Here is a 15,872-nt window from a genome sequence, read left to right as displayed (position 1 = left end):
TTTATAACTTGTTCTTTGTTTAATAAAAATACTTTTTGTATATTTATTTTTTTTATAATGAGGAACTGTATTTATTTAATAAAAAAGTTTTGTTGGTTTGAGTTGTGAATCATCATCATCATCATCATCGTACTCAGTATATCCCACCAATAGCAATGCTATGGTAGGGTCTGAGTTGTGAATGTGAGTGAAATTTTGAATTAGGTTGGGTTATATTGAAAATTAAAGAAATTGGTTTTTTATTAAAAGATTAGGTTGGATTATGTTGTGAATATGGATATTCTTAAGCGCAACCAGTCACTTTGTCTTTCGTGATTGAGAAAAACCTGATCTATATATCACGCCCTTTGGAGGCCTACAAATCAATAGCTTAGGGGCTGTTTGGCAAACCTCTGAATTATTAAGTGTTGAATGGGTAAGAGGTCTGAATAGGTAAAATGATCTAAACCAGTAAGGGCTGAATGAAATGTATCTGTTTGGTTAGACGTCTGAATAACTGTACAAAATTACTATTTTACCCCTTTACGTAAATTTGGTATTAATATCATTCAAAATATATAAATGATTATATACATACTAGATTTATATACAAATAATATAATACTACCAAAAGTGTAACAAATATACAAAAAATACATACTGGCCCTAATTTTCAAGAAGCCCCAATTCAACAACCACATGTTCAACAAGAGAGGCACCATTTTCCGGCCACCCCTCCCCCCACCGTCACAAAATAATTCAGCAACATGAGAGGGTATAGACATGGTGGTGTGTTGGCAGACTCTTGTTGAACAGCATAACCTTTCCTCTTCATCTCCTACCTTTTTTTTTCTGGTCACCGTTCATCGATTTTCCGGTGACCTTTTTAATGACAGCGTTGGAAGGGTTGATGCAACAATAAATGGTGAAAGGTTGTGGCTGGGGTCGGTTTTACGGCGAGAATGGGTGACGGCGGTTATCACCTAGAGCTGGGGTCCAATTTTTCTATTTTACTCTCCTCTGTTTGCTATAATTACCTGAAAACCATAACGTCGTCGGATGTTCATACTGACGGAAGTTCTGGTTGCGAGAGGGTCGCCGGAGGGTCCCCGGACCCTCCTGTAGTTCCGTCTCTGATGGTGGTGGTGTGTGTCGTACACTAGCAGATCAAAAGAAGAAGGGTAATTTGGTCTTCAGCAACCATCTGTTTCATTCAGCATCTATTTTCAGCTGAACCATTCAGAGGCTGAATGTCTGACCGAATCAGAGCCAAGGGTTGAACCAAACGCTCTGAATCTGACCGATTTAGAGGTTTACCTCTTAATGGGTCAGATTCAGACCCTACCAAACAGCCCCTTAGTAGAGTATGATTATACATATTTTTTGTTTGTATGAAAGTTATAAGTAACAAAATAAACTAAAAAGATTTTGTATTTCTTCTTTGAATGAGAAAAATAAACTAATCAAATATAGTCCAGGGCCGGCCCATAGGGGTGGCAGGGTGGTCGACGGCCATAGGCCCGACACCCCATTAGGCCCGAACTTTTTATTAAAAAATATTATATATAGTTTTATTAAAAACAATATGTATATCTAATGTTTAAACTTATTTACATCACCACTAGTTTGGTCTAGTGGCAAAAGGGTGTTACTTTCAACCAAAAGGTCATCGGTTCAAGTCTCATTGAGACATGTTTAATCTTATTTTTATACAAAAAAACTTTACACAACTCAAATTATAACCAAATAAACCTATATATAAATTTAATTGTTTAAACCAACATAATACTCCTTTTTAAGTAAGACCCAAAAAATATTTCGCATTCGACCCAAATTTTTTTTCGCTTTCTCGGAGTCGGGCCTGATATAGTCGGTTTGGCTACCGATTTTCCAATCTCAACACACTTTCAATCAAAATTACAAACCAACAAAAAAATGAGAATTACTTCCTCGTATCATCTTTGAAAGGTTTAAAACTAAAACAAAAATCTTCAAAACTAGAAAATGAATTTACATGATAATAAGAAATCATCACAAATGAGCAATTGATTTAAACTTGTCCCTCATGGATGCTACAACTTCACTCGCACAAGGCCTAACCATAGGTGAACCACTAATACACTTCCCGGCCAACGAAACCATAGCCTTCACTTCCTCTAAATCGAACCTGCCACCGCATCTCAGCCGCGGATCCACCACCTCCTCCACTCCCACCATCCCATTCACCACCGGACCCATAATGTCTGTCAACTTCTGCATACCAAACGCTTCCCTGCCAGTAATAAACTCAAGAAGCACAACTCCAAAACTATAAATGTCATTCTTCTTTGAAACCAATCCGGTTTTTAAATAATGCGGATCCACGTAGCCTTGAGATCCCATAATCATTCTATTCGTCTTTGTGGATGATGGAGGTAAAACCATTGAAGTAAACCCTAATTTAGCGGACCCGAAATCGCAAAGTTTGCAATTTAATTTTTGGTCTAGAAGTATATTGGAGCCCTTAATATCCCCATGAATAATTTGGATGCCATGAAGATACTCCAAAGCTGAAGCAAGCTGAAACGCAATTAGCGTTCTATTTTTCCACGTCAGCATCACATCACTCTGAAGCCTGTCATGTAACGTACCATTAGGTACATACTCAAACACGAGTGCACGTTCATCTTCTCTATCATTACAACATCCAATAAACTTAACAATATTCGGGTGTTTTAGTCGTGTCAAAATTTGTAGCTCTTGGTCATGAATTCGGGCTAGCCGCTCAGTGCAAGCCGATTGGATCTTGACTGCGGCTAGCCCGAAATCAGGTAACCGAGCTAGGTAGACAGTACTAAACCCTCCTGAACCGATCTGACTAGTGAAATTTCGGGTTCGTTTCTTTATGTCTTCCCATGGAAACGAAGTGGTGACATCGGAGCAGCCGACACTACCGTCATCGCAATCAGCGACTTTATCGGAGACTGTAAAGCAAAAGAATGACTTCATTGAGGTTATAACTTTGATATGAATATGATGGAGTTGGAGTGGATATGATAATATTGTAATGAAGGGATAAAAGGTGGAGTGAAGAGGAAGGAATATTATTATTATTTATGTAAGAGGGTGGTGTGAGTGAAAGTATAAGTAGGAGTTGAGTTTGGTTTGGTGCGTACGGACCCACGAGCCATGCGGATGGAAGGCTCAAGGAAGGTGGTCGTCTAATGTTAAAAATGTGTTAAAACACAGGGTTTGACCACCCACAGACAGCACTATCAATTACAAAATCGTCGGTGTTTCTATTCTTATATTTTGTCTTATTATTAATATATAGCTTTAAGTTAAAGTATCATGTAAACAAATACGGAAATAACTAAGAAACAAATATGCTCCGTACCTACTAAGCTACTAAGGCTCCTAGGTGTGGGTGGAACAGGTAGAGATGAATAAATAGAACCGGGAATTGGTTTCGAAACAAGCATTTCAGTACTGGTGTCAGGAAATTCAGGATCACTACTGATATTTATTGAGTTTTTGCATATGGTACCGATACCATGTTTTTAAGAAAATCATGATCGAGAAATTTGGGACCGGTGCTGAATTCATCCATAGAACACAAGGATCCAATATTATTATCGTGCCATGTTTGAAACTATGTCTTGATTGACATCAAAATTTGTTAAGGCAATATGAGTGATATGAATGAGGGGATCGGTATTGACAGGTAAACCGACCCCCTCAGTGCTGGCAAAGAAAACCCTCCCGGTTAGACATGTACACTAACATCTTACTCATAAGATAAGAAGGGAAAATCCTCGTAATAGTTACGTTTGATATAAAAAAAATGTATTAAAATAGTCATAAAACAAGCTACGGTTGTTTTCATAACTTTTTCTTGGTCAATTGGGTAGATCGGTGCTTTTCCAAATATAAAATGAAATGAGTGAAAACTTTTTCTTTCGCTATTAAGTTATTTGTTAGATGAATAAGAGAATTTTGAAAATATAGATATCAATATAAGGATAAGGATAAGCATAAGCATGCCATGAATATGTATTTGTTAATCATAAATATTTGCTCGTCATTGATTTAATAAATGACACCAAATGCCAATGGCTATAACTTAAACGTTATTAAATGTGCACATCAAACTTTAGTCATTGATGTTACTTTTATATGTAACAAATTTTATTAAAATAAAATATGTAAGGTGGAGGCAAATGGTATTAAATTAGATTACGATACCATTCGTGTGCGGCAGGCGAAGGCTTCGTGGGTGGGTTATTTGCTTCATGTTTTTAATGAATATAAACATAATATTCTTGTGTTTGTGTTTGGTAGATATTGTCTTATTGTTTTGTTTTGAGTTTTGATACACCCCACGCGTATTTCAGACGACTCCATAAAGCTTTCTTCTATCCAAAGGCTTCTTCATCCTTTCTATTATAAAAATAATTATTCTTCTTCTAAAATTCTCTAGTCTATTTTTAAACATGACATATGTCGAATACAAATTATTAATTCTATCAAAATAACCCGCAGAATATATCAATAGTTGATGATGACATGATGTAACAATAAAATATAAAAACTATCAAATACAAGTTGTTTATGTGTTTTAATTATAAAGTTAGTATTGTAAAAAAATATATAATTGTTGATCATAAAGGTATGTATATGTAACAGGCTAACTACATATATTTTATTTTTCATTTTTCTTTGCGTATATAATAATAAGATATGAAAAAAAGATTAATGTATTCGAGGTGCTTTTTACGAAGTTTTCTCCATAAAACAGACAACAAAAATGTAAAAAAAATAGTTGTCCAGAAAAACCTTAATGGCATTCAACAATCGATTAGTGATTTAAAACAATGAACGATGGTGTTCTTACGAGTCATTGAGTTATGAGCCACTCGAATTCACAATGATGACCAAGTTTTAATTATGAGTATAAGATGAAACATAAATATGGATCACACTACTGACTCGGGTGAGTACAATGAGAAGCACAAATGTATCGTTTGGTATACAGAAATGATAAGCGAGATGGAATGGATCGTCGTGAGGGAATTCAAAATAAGGGTGTTTGATTGATCAATAAATTGAAATCAACAATTAAACAATGAGTCTTATACCCACCAAATACATTAAAATCATTTTTTCGCACCCTTAGCTTTTCTTTTTTCTTTTTCATTTCATTCTCTCTTTCACCTTACGTTCTCAACACAACCACACCATTAGGCCGTCGCCACCACCATTGTTGCCACAACCACCACCACTACGTAACCGCCACCACCACTCCCATTGCCACAACCTTACCACCACTACGTAACCGCCACCGCCACCGCCACTCCCATCGCCACACCCTTACCACCACCACCGTCACCATAACCACTACCATCACCACCGGCGCGCCACCACCATCACCATCACACCACAATCACTACTATCGCCTCCGCCACCATCACCATCGCCATAACCGTCCAACATCACCACCACCTTCAACACCCTCGCCACCTGACTACCACCACTAACACATCTGCCTCCAACGTTATTTCCCATTTCTTTATTTTGGTAAATGTTCTTTCCTTCAAGGCAATGATAGTTTTGTGACTTTGTCACATTTCCTTGTATTTCCGTGCCTACGAAACAACATAATGTAGTTATTTATTACATTTTCATAGGATATCCAAAAAGAAAAATAGTATTATAATGTTTGATATTAAACAGATCCAACTCGTCTATTTCATTAACCTATACTAAACATATTCAAAATATTTTTGCTTTTTGGTGTTTAAAAATGTACAAGTAGAGTAGTAAAATAATCATCATACACCACTACACTTGTAGATGTGTGTACCCATGTTGTAGTAGTATACAAAGGGCAATTACATGTATCTAACCTTTATCAACCTTTAGTGAAAAATTAACATTTATTAATCAGCTAATGTAGTAGAATACATTAAATCTAAAGTTGAACTAATTACAACTATAAAACAAATATTACACTGACCAAGGTTGTTGTCCGGGTTGGTAGTGGTGATGGTTGGGCTGATGATGATCAAGCAGAACAGCGATGGGGTGGGGTGGTTGGAGGCGATCGTGTGGGGACGAAGGTTGAGATGGGCAATGGGAATGGTGACGGGTTTGTGGTTGTCAAGGTGGTAGACGATGTAAGTGGGGGTGATGATGGTGGCCGGAACTAGTTTAATGGAATTAGTGTAATGTGTTAAGTTGTCAAATAATTTTAGAATTTAATTGCAACAAATTCTGTGTACCAAATACATAAAAAAAATTTTTTTCAAGAATTTAAAACTAAAATTCAGATTGTGATTTCTTTAAATTTTATAAAGTTCCATGAAACAAAACACCTAGTTTTCTTATGAACCAGAAATCTTGTGATATACCTTGTCAAATTTGAAAATAAAAATAATAATGAATGTTTTAAGAGAATACTACAAACAAGCTAATATATTATTACTTCCTCATTCATAACCACCTCATTTAAGACACTAGATAAATTAATCATTGGATAATTATTGCCCCCTTATTTAGAGTTGCACGAAAGGTGATATTTGCCTAGATTATATACGTTCTTTTTTTGTTCTCAATATATCAGGACAAGGAAATTCAGAAGAGAAAAAAAATGGTACAGTGATGATTCGGCGATGTTTGTTGTTGTGGATAATAATAATATATATCACATAAACAATTAAAGAGAGTCAACAGTATGAAGGATAGGTTACATGAATCGGTGCGGGGCGTGGGGTCCTATTCCTAACATAAAAGAAAAGACCAGGGAAGGGGGTTATCATCTTCCCCATAATTTATTTCTAACCACTACACTACAATATCATATAAGCATTCAAATATAAACACAAATGTCATGTATTATATTATATCAATTGCAAGTTGAATTATGAAACTAAAATTTGTTTCCATATCTGAAAAAACACGGATCTACTCTTCACTAATGGGTCCTAGATCCGATGAGTCCACAGGGTAAGGTATGGTTGTCATCAATACGATATAAATACAATTCACAAAGTCCAATGACGTGAATCATGCAAAACAGAACACCGTGAGCTCGTTACGGGAAGGACAAGGTGGGGGGTCTTCCCGTAACTACCCTCCGGCGTGAGAAAAAGTACAGTTTTGATAAGGAGATAAAGTACTTAAGTAAATTGAGAGAGTACCGTGATGGTGAATGAATACATCATAATGATTGAGAGAGTATTTATAGCCGAAGGGTGTAGAGAAGTGATTGGGCCAGCGTCCCTTTAGAAGATGCCTTATAACCGTCTGGACGCGTGTCCTTATACGATAGGTTCAGGCTATACGTTGCATGTGCATGTATAACAACTTGGACACGTGTCTCTCTATAATTGGTTGACGGAGCAATATTGGTCATGTGCACGGTTATAACAACCTTGCCAGGTGTTACTGGTTGATTGGCCGGAAGGTCACGTATTGCCCAAGAAAGCATCTTGGCAAGTCTTCTAGAAGGTAGTTGGTTATTGACAGCTGTCCTGGAGCATTGCCTCGTGGTTATTTACGCGGAAGGATTTTCCTTCTTGCGGATGACTTTTGAGGATGCTGTGATGCTTCCGCATGTGCTATGAGGGTGTTTCTTCCTCAAATGGTTACGCGGATGGTTTATATGCCCCGCGGGTGCCTTATGAGGGACTTCTGATTGACCCGCGGGTGTTTCTTAAGGGTATTTGGGTCTTTTTTGGTACCCTGCCTCCATAAGTCCCCCAGTCCAGTGTTTCTTCTGTGTGAAGTCTTTATGCGGGTGAAATTCTGGACTTAATGTATTTTGGGGGTTTTTTAAAATTTTGAAGTTAGGTAGAAAATATCTTCTTGCTGGTATAGATAATCATGAAAAAGGACAAGTTGACCACTCCCAGGCGCGTGGACAGATGATGTAACTTTTACGTCGGCTGTCACTGTACCCGACTGCGCTGCTTTTCTCTTTTTCGAATTTCCCGCGTGACGTGGCAATTTGTGATTAGGCAACGAATTTCTCTCACCACTGTTCATATCCCATCGCATTAATTGCGATGGGTATAAAAGGAAGAGAAAACTCCTTATTGAAGTTTTATTGCCTTTATTCTCTACTTCTTTACTTTCCTTTCTGATAAAGATTTGAATTTTCTCATACATCCTCTGCTAAATTCTTCTGTAATGTCAAACATTCAGACTGAAGTCGACGAGGTAGAAATTTCATGGGACTACTCGGAATACGAACGATTGTTAGAGACTTATGGCATTCCACCGAAATGGGAACCGTATTTTCCCTCACCGGGCTCTATATCCAGTTTGTCTCCACCTGGTAAAATGGCTGTTTATGCCGATTATTTTACATGTGGGAATTTTCGTCTTCCCTTGACGAAGTTCTTTATGAATGTGTTAACCGACTATGGGATTCATTTATCCCAACTACATCCACGTACTGTAATGCGAATTCGACATTACGAATTCGTATGTATAGCACGTGACTTAGTGCCACATGTTGATCGATATCCCGTTTTTTACCGTCTTGCCATCCGCGACGGTTGGTATACCTGCCAAGGGTTTTCCGACCGAAGTATCGGATACGAGGTTGAGAAGGTGTCCGCCAATTGGCGTAGCAAATTTTTTTGGATTTCTGAAGACGTGGTACCTGTTGCCATGGTCCTTCGTCCGGTTAATTCTCGTCTCCCGGACGTTGTTACATTCCGCACTCTAATGGTGGAACCAACGCTGATGCGGGCGTTACCTGAGGAAGCCTTGGTGTGGGTAGGCATGAGCCGTTTATGGGCCTCAGAGTTTATGGAGCCTATCTTTGTTGACTTGTATGAACGTAAGTTACTCCTACTATTCTTCCTTCTTCTTTGAAGTTTTTTATGATTAACTTCGTTATCTTTTCAGGTCGAGGTTCTATGCTCAATGCCCTTTTTGAGGATAGAGGTTGCGTCCGACACAGCATCCGGGACGCCGGGGACCAGCCTATTCTTGAGAAAACCACGTCCCGTTTCCTTTTTCCAAAGAAGGTGCGGGCTGAGCCTATTGTCTCGGACGCCACCTTTGAGACAGGTGCGTATGTTCTAAACCCTCATCCGCTTATTACTATTACTTCTGATGGGATGATCACCACTTTATTATCAAGTGATGATGATGGCGATGATTCCGATTTTTCCTCCTCTCAAGAGGAGAGAAGGTCTGATGACGATACACCTAAATCCTGATTTGTCTCTCATCTATTTGTAGAATTAGAGAAGAAGACGGCTTTTTTGGCTTTTCAAGCATGTCAAGCGGGTACCAAGACTGCGGATTCTGAGGCGGGTCCTTCTAAGAAGAAACGAAAAACCCATCGTCCTAAGAAGCCACAGTACAGTCTTGCCGATCGCATTGACACGGTAGAAGGTATGTATTGCTTTTGAAATACTTTGCCATTTTGAACTGTTTAGCTAAGTGTAATTTTTGTGTAGATCCATCAATCTTACCGGAAGACGTGTCTGAGAGGTTGCCTACTCCGACTTCTCAAATGGAAAGGCAACATTCTCCTCTTCCAGAAAAAGAGGTAGAAGATCCACCTTCTACCCCGCCAAGTAATATTAACATGGAAGATCAGCCGACCTCTCCTCCAATTGAGACTACTACAGAAGAGAGGGTGCCGACTCCTCCAGTTGACACTTCGGCGAACGATCTTAACAACCAGTCTGGGAATGATAATCGTTTTGACTACATTTTCCAGGCTGGGGGTGGTACGGATTTACAAAGGGATGACCCGCCTGTGGATGCAAGGGGTTTCAGGAGTAATGAGACTCCTCCTCAACAATCATCACCTTTCCCAACTCGCCTAGAACCCTCAGGTTCCCGCTATTATGGGGACGCGAACTTGGGTGACAGGCATGATTTGTTTGTCCCTTCCTGGGACATTACTAACGGATCCCGGTTTACTGACCCTGGGGTCTGTATGAGTTTTATGAAACATTGTGCGCCCCCTGCTGAAATGTCGTATCAACGTGACCTTTCCCGCCACGACCTTCATACGAACGTAGCCTACCATCTGGCTAATGCCTTAGCTGGTAGCCAAGAGGTTTTATTTGAGTGGCGCACTCTAGGCGAGAAAGTGGGGGAAGCTCGCCGAGCCGTCGAGGCTGCAAAGAAGGAGGCTGAGGAGCACCGCGTTGCGGCCCATACTGCTAAATGGAAGCAGGTCGACGCGGAAAATGCTCTCAAGAGTGAGCAAGATCGCAATGCTGCAGCTACTCGCCGATTGAAGGAAGCTTGCGAAAAGCAAGTGCGAGCCGAGCGTGCGTCACAGGACCGTCAGTGGTTCCTCACCCGAGGGGTTGATGCTGTAAGCCTTTTCCTCTTCGAATGTTCATTGCTTACTTCTTATTTTTGATATTGAAGACTTTGTATTTTTATCCTTACAGGTCGTCCGCCATATCAAGGGAAGCAGGGAGCTTACTGACAGCTTTGCTAATGTAATGACTGCTTCTTCTTCCCTTGGACGTGTGATAGGATTTCATGAAGGGATGAACTATGCTCAAAGTAACCGCTCATTCAAAGATCATCCTCTTCATGGCCTTGATGTCAAACAGGAGCGGAGGATACGGGTCGAGGAACACGATAGTCTGCGCTTCCCGCTCCAGGACATGCTTCCGGAATTTGCTTCCGCTAATGACGGTGTGCAACAGTTAAAGGTCTACTTGGACGAGTAGTCTGATGATGACTCTTCGGAGGACACGTCATTGAAGGATCCGGAAGACAAAACCACCTTGAACCCTTAGAATAGATCTAGATGTTATAACTTGTAATTTTTCTTTCTATATTTGTAATATTTCCTTTTGAATCTTTAATGAGAAAGAACTTTTCATCTTTTGTAAGTGTCCAACTGTTCTAAAGAAAATATCTTTAGAAGATATTTTTAAATTTTGAAAGTCGGATAACTTGTATGACGTGGCGGGGAGAGAAATTACTGGGAGTAACTGACAAGACATGTATGACGTCTTTGACAGTCTGTCTACAGTTTCTTGAGTTTCCCGCCTGACGTGTCAATCATCGGGTGGTCCGCGATTTCTCTCTCCTCTGGCACACCATCAGTCGCATTAATTGCGATGAGTATAAATATAGCGCCTGAGACTCTATACAACTCTTACTGTTTTCTCACTCTTTTTCTTTCAAACCTTCAAAGCAAAAGAGTTATTCTGAGATTTCTTTCTTCTTCGTATTCAATGGCTGGAGAAAAGAAAGGTACTCCTACTATTCACGATGTCGTTGTACATCTTAAGGATAAAGATTTTAAGGACGTCGTAAACGTGTATGGTCTGGCCCCGGAATGGGAACCAGAACATCCGGCAGAAGGTTCTGTTGCCACCAATCCACCACCGAAGAAGATAGCTTTATATGTGGATCACTTTACGACTGGGAATTTCCGAATTCCGGTGATGAACTTCTTCCAGTCAGTTTTGAAAACCTATGGGATTCATATTTCCCAGGTTCATCCTTTTGGGATGTTACGAATTCGACACTTCGAATTTTGCTGCCAAGTTCGAAATTTCGAACCAACTGTCGGCATGTTTGCCGTATTCTACAAGATGACATTCCGCGATGGATGGTATAGCTTTGCTTCCACCAGGAAGAATGTCGTAGGCACGGAATGGATCCGCAGCCTTCATGGCTGGAAGCCTAAATTTTTCTGGATCCGGGAGGAAGTTATTCCGTTCCCGATGACCTATCGGAAGGCGGAAGACACCATGCCAGTGGTTCCAGCTTCCGCTCACGAGAGGCTTTCCTGGTTTAAAGCTTTAACTGCTACTCCAACTCCCATGCGCCCGATCCACGAGAGGGCGATGGTGAGTGCGAAGATGAGCCGTCTATGGCCTTTTCCCTTGCTGGAACCGTACTACGAACAGACTGACAAGAGTAAGTTTAGGGAGTATTCCTTTTACTGTTTTAATACTTCTCAGATTTCTGACTTTTCATTATTCGTGCAGGTGAGGGTTCCGCCTTCAGCACCTTGTTGGATCATGAGGGGGGAATGATGGTGCGCCGCCCAATCGACGAAAGGGATGCTCCCTTTCTTAAGCGCTCCCACCCGAATTTTGTTTTTCCCACCGCTTTCCGCCCAGAACCCATAGTCTTCGAGGCGATGTATGCCAAAGGTGAGGCATACGTTAAAGATTGCATCCAAAAAGGTGAGGGCATTCTGAAACCCCGACCTGTGACTGTTGTTACTTCCAGCGGGTGATCATACTCTTTTCTTCTAGCGAAGAGTCATCACTCTGTGAAGGATGTTTTCCGGGTGATGCTAACAAAGCTGTGGATTCAACTGCAGGTCTTACCCGGCAGAAAGCTACTACTAGCCAAGTTGCGGGTCAAGATGATGTTGACACTGCTGCGGGGGAAGACCGTCCTCAGCCTGATGATGTCACCACTGAAGGTGAACATCCCACTGCTGATGCGGACGTTTCGAAGGTGGCTGGCAAGCGCAAGGTTAATCCTGTCAAGGCCGCCCCTAAGAAGAAGTCCAAGAAGGCGAAACCTGCTGTCTTGGAAACTCGTTTGGATGAACTTGATGCAAACGATCCTTCGTTAGGTAAGCGAGCTTTTTTACTTTGTCAAATGTTTTTAATTATAATGTTTCTAACCCTTTGTTGATGTTTGTCAGTGAACCTGGACAACCTCTCTGAAGATGTTACAGGTTTGAAGGGTTCAACTTCTCTTCAGCCACCACCACTTAATAGTGCTGCAGAGCCCATTGATGTGGCGGATGATTCTCCTTTGTAGGGCACGAAGGTTGACCATACTGATCATGTCAGTATGTCACCTTCTTATAACGTCCATCATTTTAGAGATCAAGGGGGCGTGAGTATGTTCCCTCATGCTGCTCAGAGCTCTCAGGCTCCTCAGGAGGAAGATCCGACTCCGCACCAACCACGCTGGTCGTTACGTCGGGATTCAACATTTCGTGACGTGGACCTATGTTTTGAATACTTGCGGGAGAGTCTTCCTCCTGGTGAAAGGGAACGACGTTGCCGTAGTGTTCGCCAAGAATTACTGAACTCCAATTCTTATTACTTGGCGAATACTATTTCCACAAATCAGGAAATAACCAGGGATTGGTTGGCGATGAATAAGAAATGGGATGAGCTGGCGGCATCTGCAACTGAGGCCAAAGAGGAAGGCCTGAAAGCTATAAACGAGGCCCGAGAGGCCCGCCAGGCTCTAGAGGAGGAGAAGGTTGCACGGTCTGCTGTCGAGGATGCTAAGGCTGCTCTCTAGAAACAACTAGATGATCAAGCAAAATTGAAGGATGAGCAAGCCAAACTGGTGGAGGCTCTTCTGGCTCAATCGGCGGCTAAGGATAAGCGATTGGCTGACCTTAATGCCAAGAACCGAGAGCAGGCCTTAGAGTGTGCCGGCCATAAGATGGATCTCTTCCGGGCCAAAGCGGACCAAAATGGCTATTGTCGGAAGCTATCCCCAAGGTATGTAACTTTTTTTTCTATTATAGATAATCTAAGGGTTTTTAGGGTTATTTATACGTGATTGTTTCATAGGTCATCGTTGATGTTCGGGCGAGTGATGAGCTTGGGAACTGTGTTGCTGTTCTCCTTAAGGCATCCAGCAAGCTGGTCGCAAACTGGGTTTTGAGGAGGGTTACCAGTTTGGTTCAACGTCCAGACTTCCCGAGGAGTATATTCTACCTGGCCAGGATACTACTGCCGTCCTCAAACAGAAATCAAAGGACTTTGATTCTTTGAAATTTCTTTGACGGAGCAGATATCCGAGCTTGCGGATAAGGAGGACGCCATAGATCAACTAAAAGAGCTATTAGATCTTGATGGTGAAGAAGAAGAAGAAGAAGAAGAAGAAGAAGAGGAAGCTGATAATGACGCTCCATAAATGTATATAAAATTTTTGTTGTAACTTTTTCTTCTTTTTGTAATCTCTTTTGATCTATAATAAGAAGTCTTGTTTCCTTCAGGTACACTTTGTCTTATGTGTTATAATATAAGTGTCTGTTCGGAACTTTGTTTTTATCAATAAAAGATTACAACTTACCAAGATAACATGGAACTAACTTGACATTTTCATATATTGGGCATAAGCCTTCTTACAATAAAAGAAACTGCAAAACTTTCTAGTCTATGTGGGCACGCAGGCCAAAGTAAAAGAGAAAATAAAACTGCTACATATGGCATTTCTTTAGCTGTGCTGCGTTCCAAGTTCGAGGGATTTCACTCCCATCCAACTTCCCAAGTTGGGGCTAACTTGCCCGGAGGCTCCTGACCGGAAGCCTTGATATTGCGGAAGACAAAGTCTCCCGCATCGAATTCGCATGTCTGGACCCGCGAGTTATAATAATTCTGAAGCTGTCGCTTATAATTGTGCTTGCGGATCAATGCTAATTCTTTTCTTTCTTCCAGTAAATCAAGATTCATCCTAAGTTCATGATCATTATCATCAATCAGTAGAACCCTTGCGGATCGAATCCCGATTTCTGCGGGGATCATGGCTTCAGTGCCGTAGGTTAGGCTAAAGGGCGTATCCAAATTACTGGAGTTATTTTGAGTGCGGAAGGCCCAGAGTACATGGGGCAATTCATCCACCCAACCCGTTCGTTTCGTCCCTAGCCTTGCCTTGATCCCTTCTTTGATAGTTCGGTTGGTCCTTTCGACCTGACCATTTGCCTGCGGATGAGCTACGGATGTAAAGGTTTGAATGATTTGAAGTTCTTGCAACCATTCATGTAGTCCGCTGTCAGCAAATTGGGTCCCATTGTCACTTACCAATTCTTGTGGGAGACCGAACCGGCAAATGATGAATTCCCAAAGGAATTTTTTTACGCTTGAAGCCGTGATTGATGCAACCGGTTTGGCTTCCACCAACTTGGTGAAATAATCAATGGCCACTATCAATGAATTCCCAAAGGAATTTTTTTACGCTTGAAGCCGTGATTGATGCAACCGGTTTGGCTTCCACCCACTTGGTGAAATAATCAATTGCCACTATCAAGAACTTGACTCGTCCCAGGGCTTCTGGGAAAGGTCCCATGATATCAATAGCCCATTTTTGGAACGGCCAGGCAGATGTTACTGGAATCAGTTCGTTTTTTGGACGCAAGGTGTTGGGGGCATGGCGCTGGCATGAATCACACTTTATGATTTCTTGCACAGCGTCTAAGTGCATGTCGGGCCAATAATACCCTGCGTTCATAATCTTTGCAACTGTCATTCTTGGTCCCGCGTGTAGTCCGCAAATGCCTTCGTGAATTTCTCTGATCAAGTAATTTGCATCTTCTACGTCTACACAACGTAATAACGGACCAAGAAATGACCTCCGGTACAAGATACTGTTATTCAACTGGTAATTCAGAGCTTTGTGCTTAATCTTCCGAGCCTAAGGCTTTCCTGCTGGAAGCGCTCCGGAAGATAAGTAAGCTATAATGGGTGACATCCAAGACTCAACACCAGTTTGAATTACCAGGACTTGATTTTGTGGAACAGATGGATGGTCTAGAACTTCTACACGAATATCTTTGGCGAAATGCTCAAAATTCGTTGAAGCTAGCTTGCTAAGAACATCCGCCGATTTGTTCTCGCTTCTTTTAATGTGAACAATATTGAAGGAGGAGAATTGGCGCATCAAAACCCTTGCTTGTGACAGATAAGAAGCCATGACATCGTTTTTGGCTTCGTATGTTCCGTTTATTTGTCCCACAATTAGCATAGAATCCACCCGAGCCTCCAAATGTTTCACCCCCAGCTTTTTCGCTATCCGCAGTCCTGCCAAGAAGGCTTCGTATTCCGCCTCATTGTTGGTACTTTTGAAGTCCAACTTGATGGCGTACGTAAATTCATGCCCCTCAGGGTTGATTAGCCTTAAACCTGCACCTGACCCTTCGCTGCTGG

General features: G+C 41.2%; 1 pseudogene; it reads right to left on the bottom strand.

Moving 5' to 3' along the window:
- Nucleotides 1-1,963: 1,963 nt before the first annotated feature.
- Nucleotides 1,964-3,047, bottom strand: LOC143576332 (putative receptor-like protein kinase At1g33260 pseudogene; annotated as a pseudogene).
- Between the last annotated feature and the right edge of the window lie 12,825 nt (nucleotides 3,048-15,872).

This window comes from Bidens hawaiensis, unplaced genomic scaffold, assembly GCF_021521415.1.
Source record: "Bidens hawaiensis isolate Kalapana, Puna unplaced genomic scaffold, B.hawaiensis_p1.1 tig00028074_1, whole genome shotgun sequence".
NCBI lineage: Eukaryota > Viridiplantae > Streptophyta > Magnoliopsida > Asterales > Asteraceae > Bidens > Bidens hawaiensis.
This window is presented reverse-complemented; position numbering and strand designations above follow the sequence as displayed.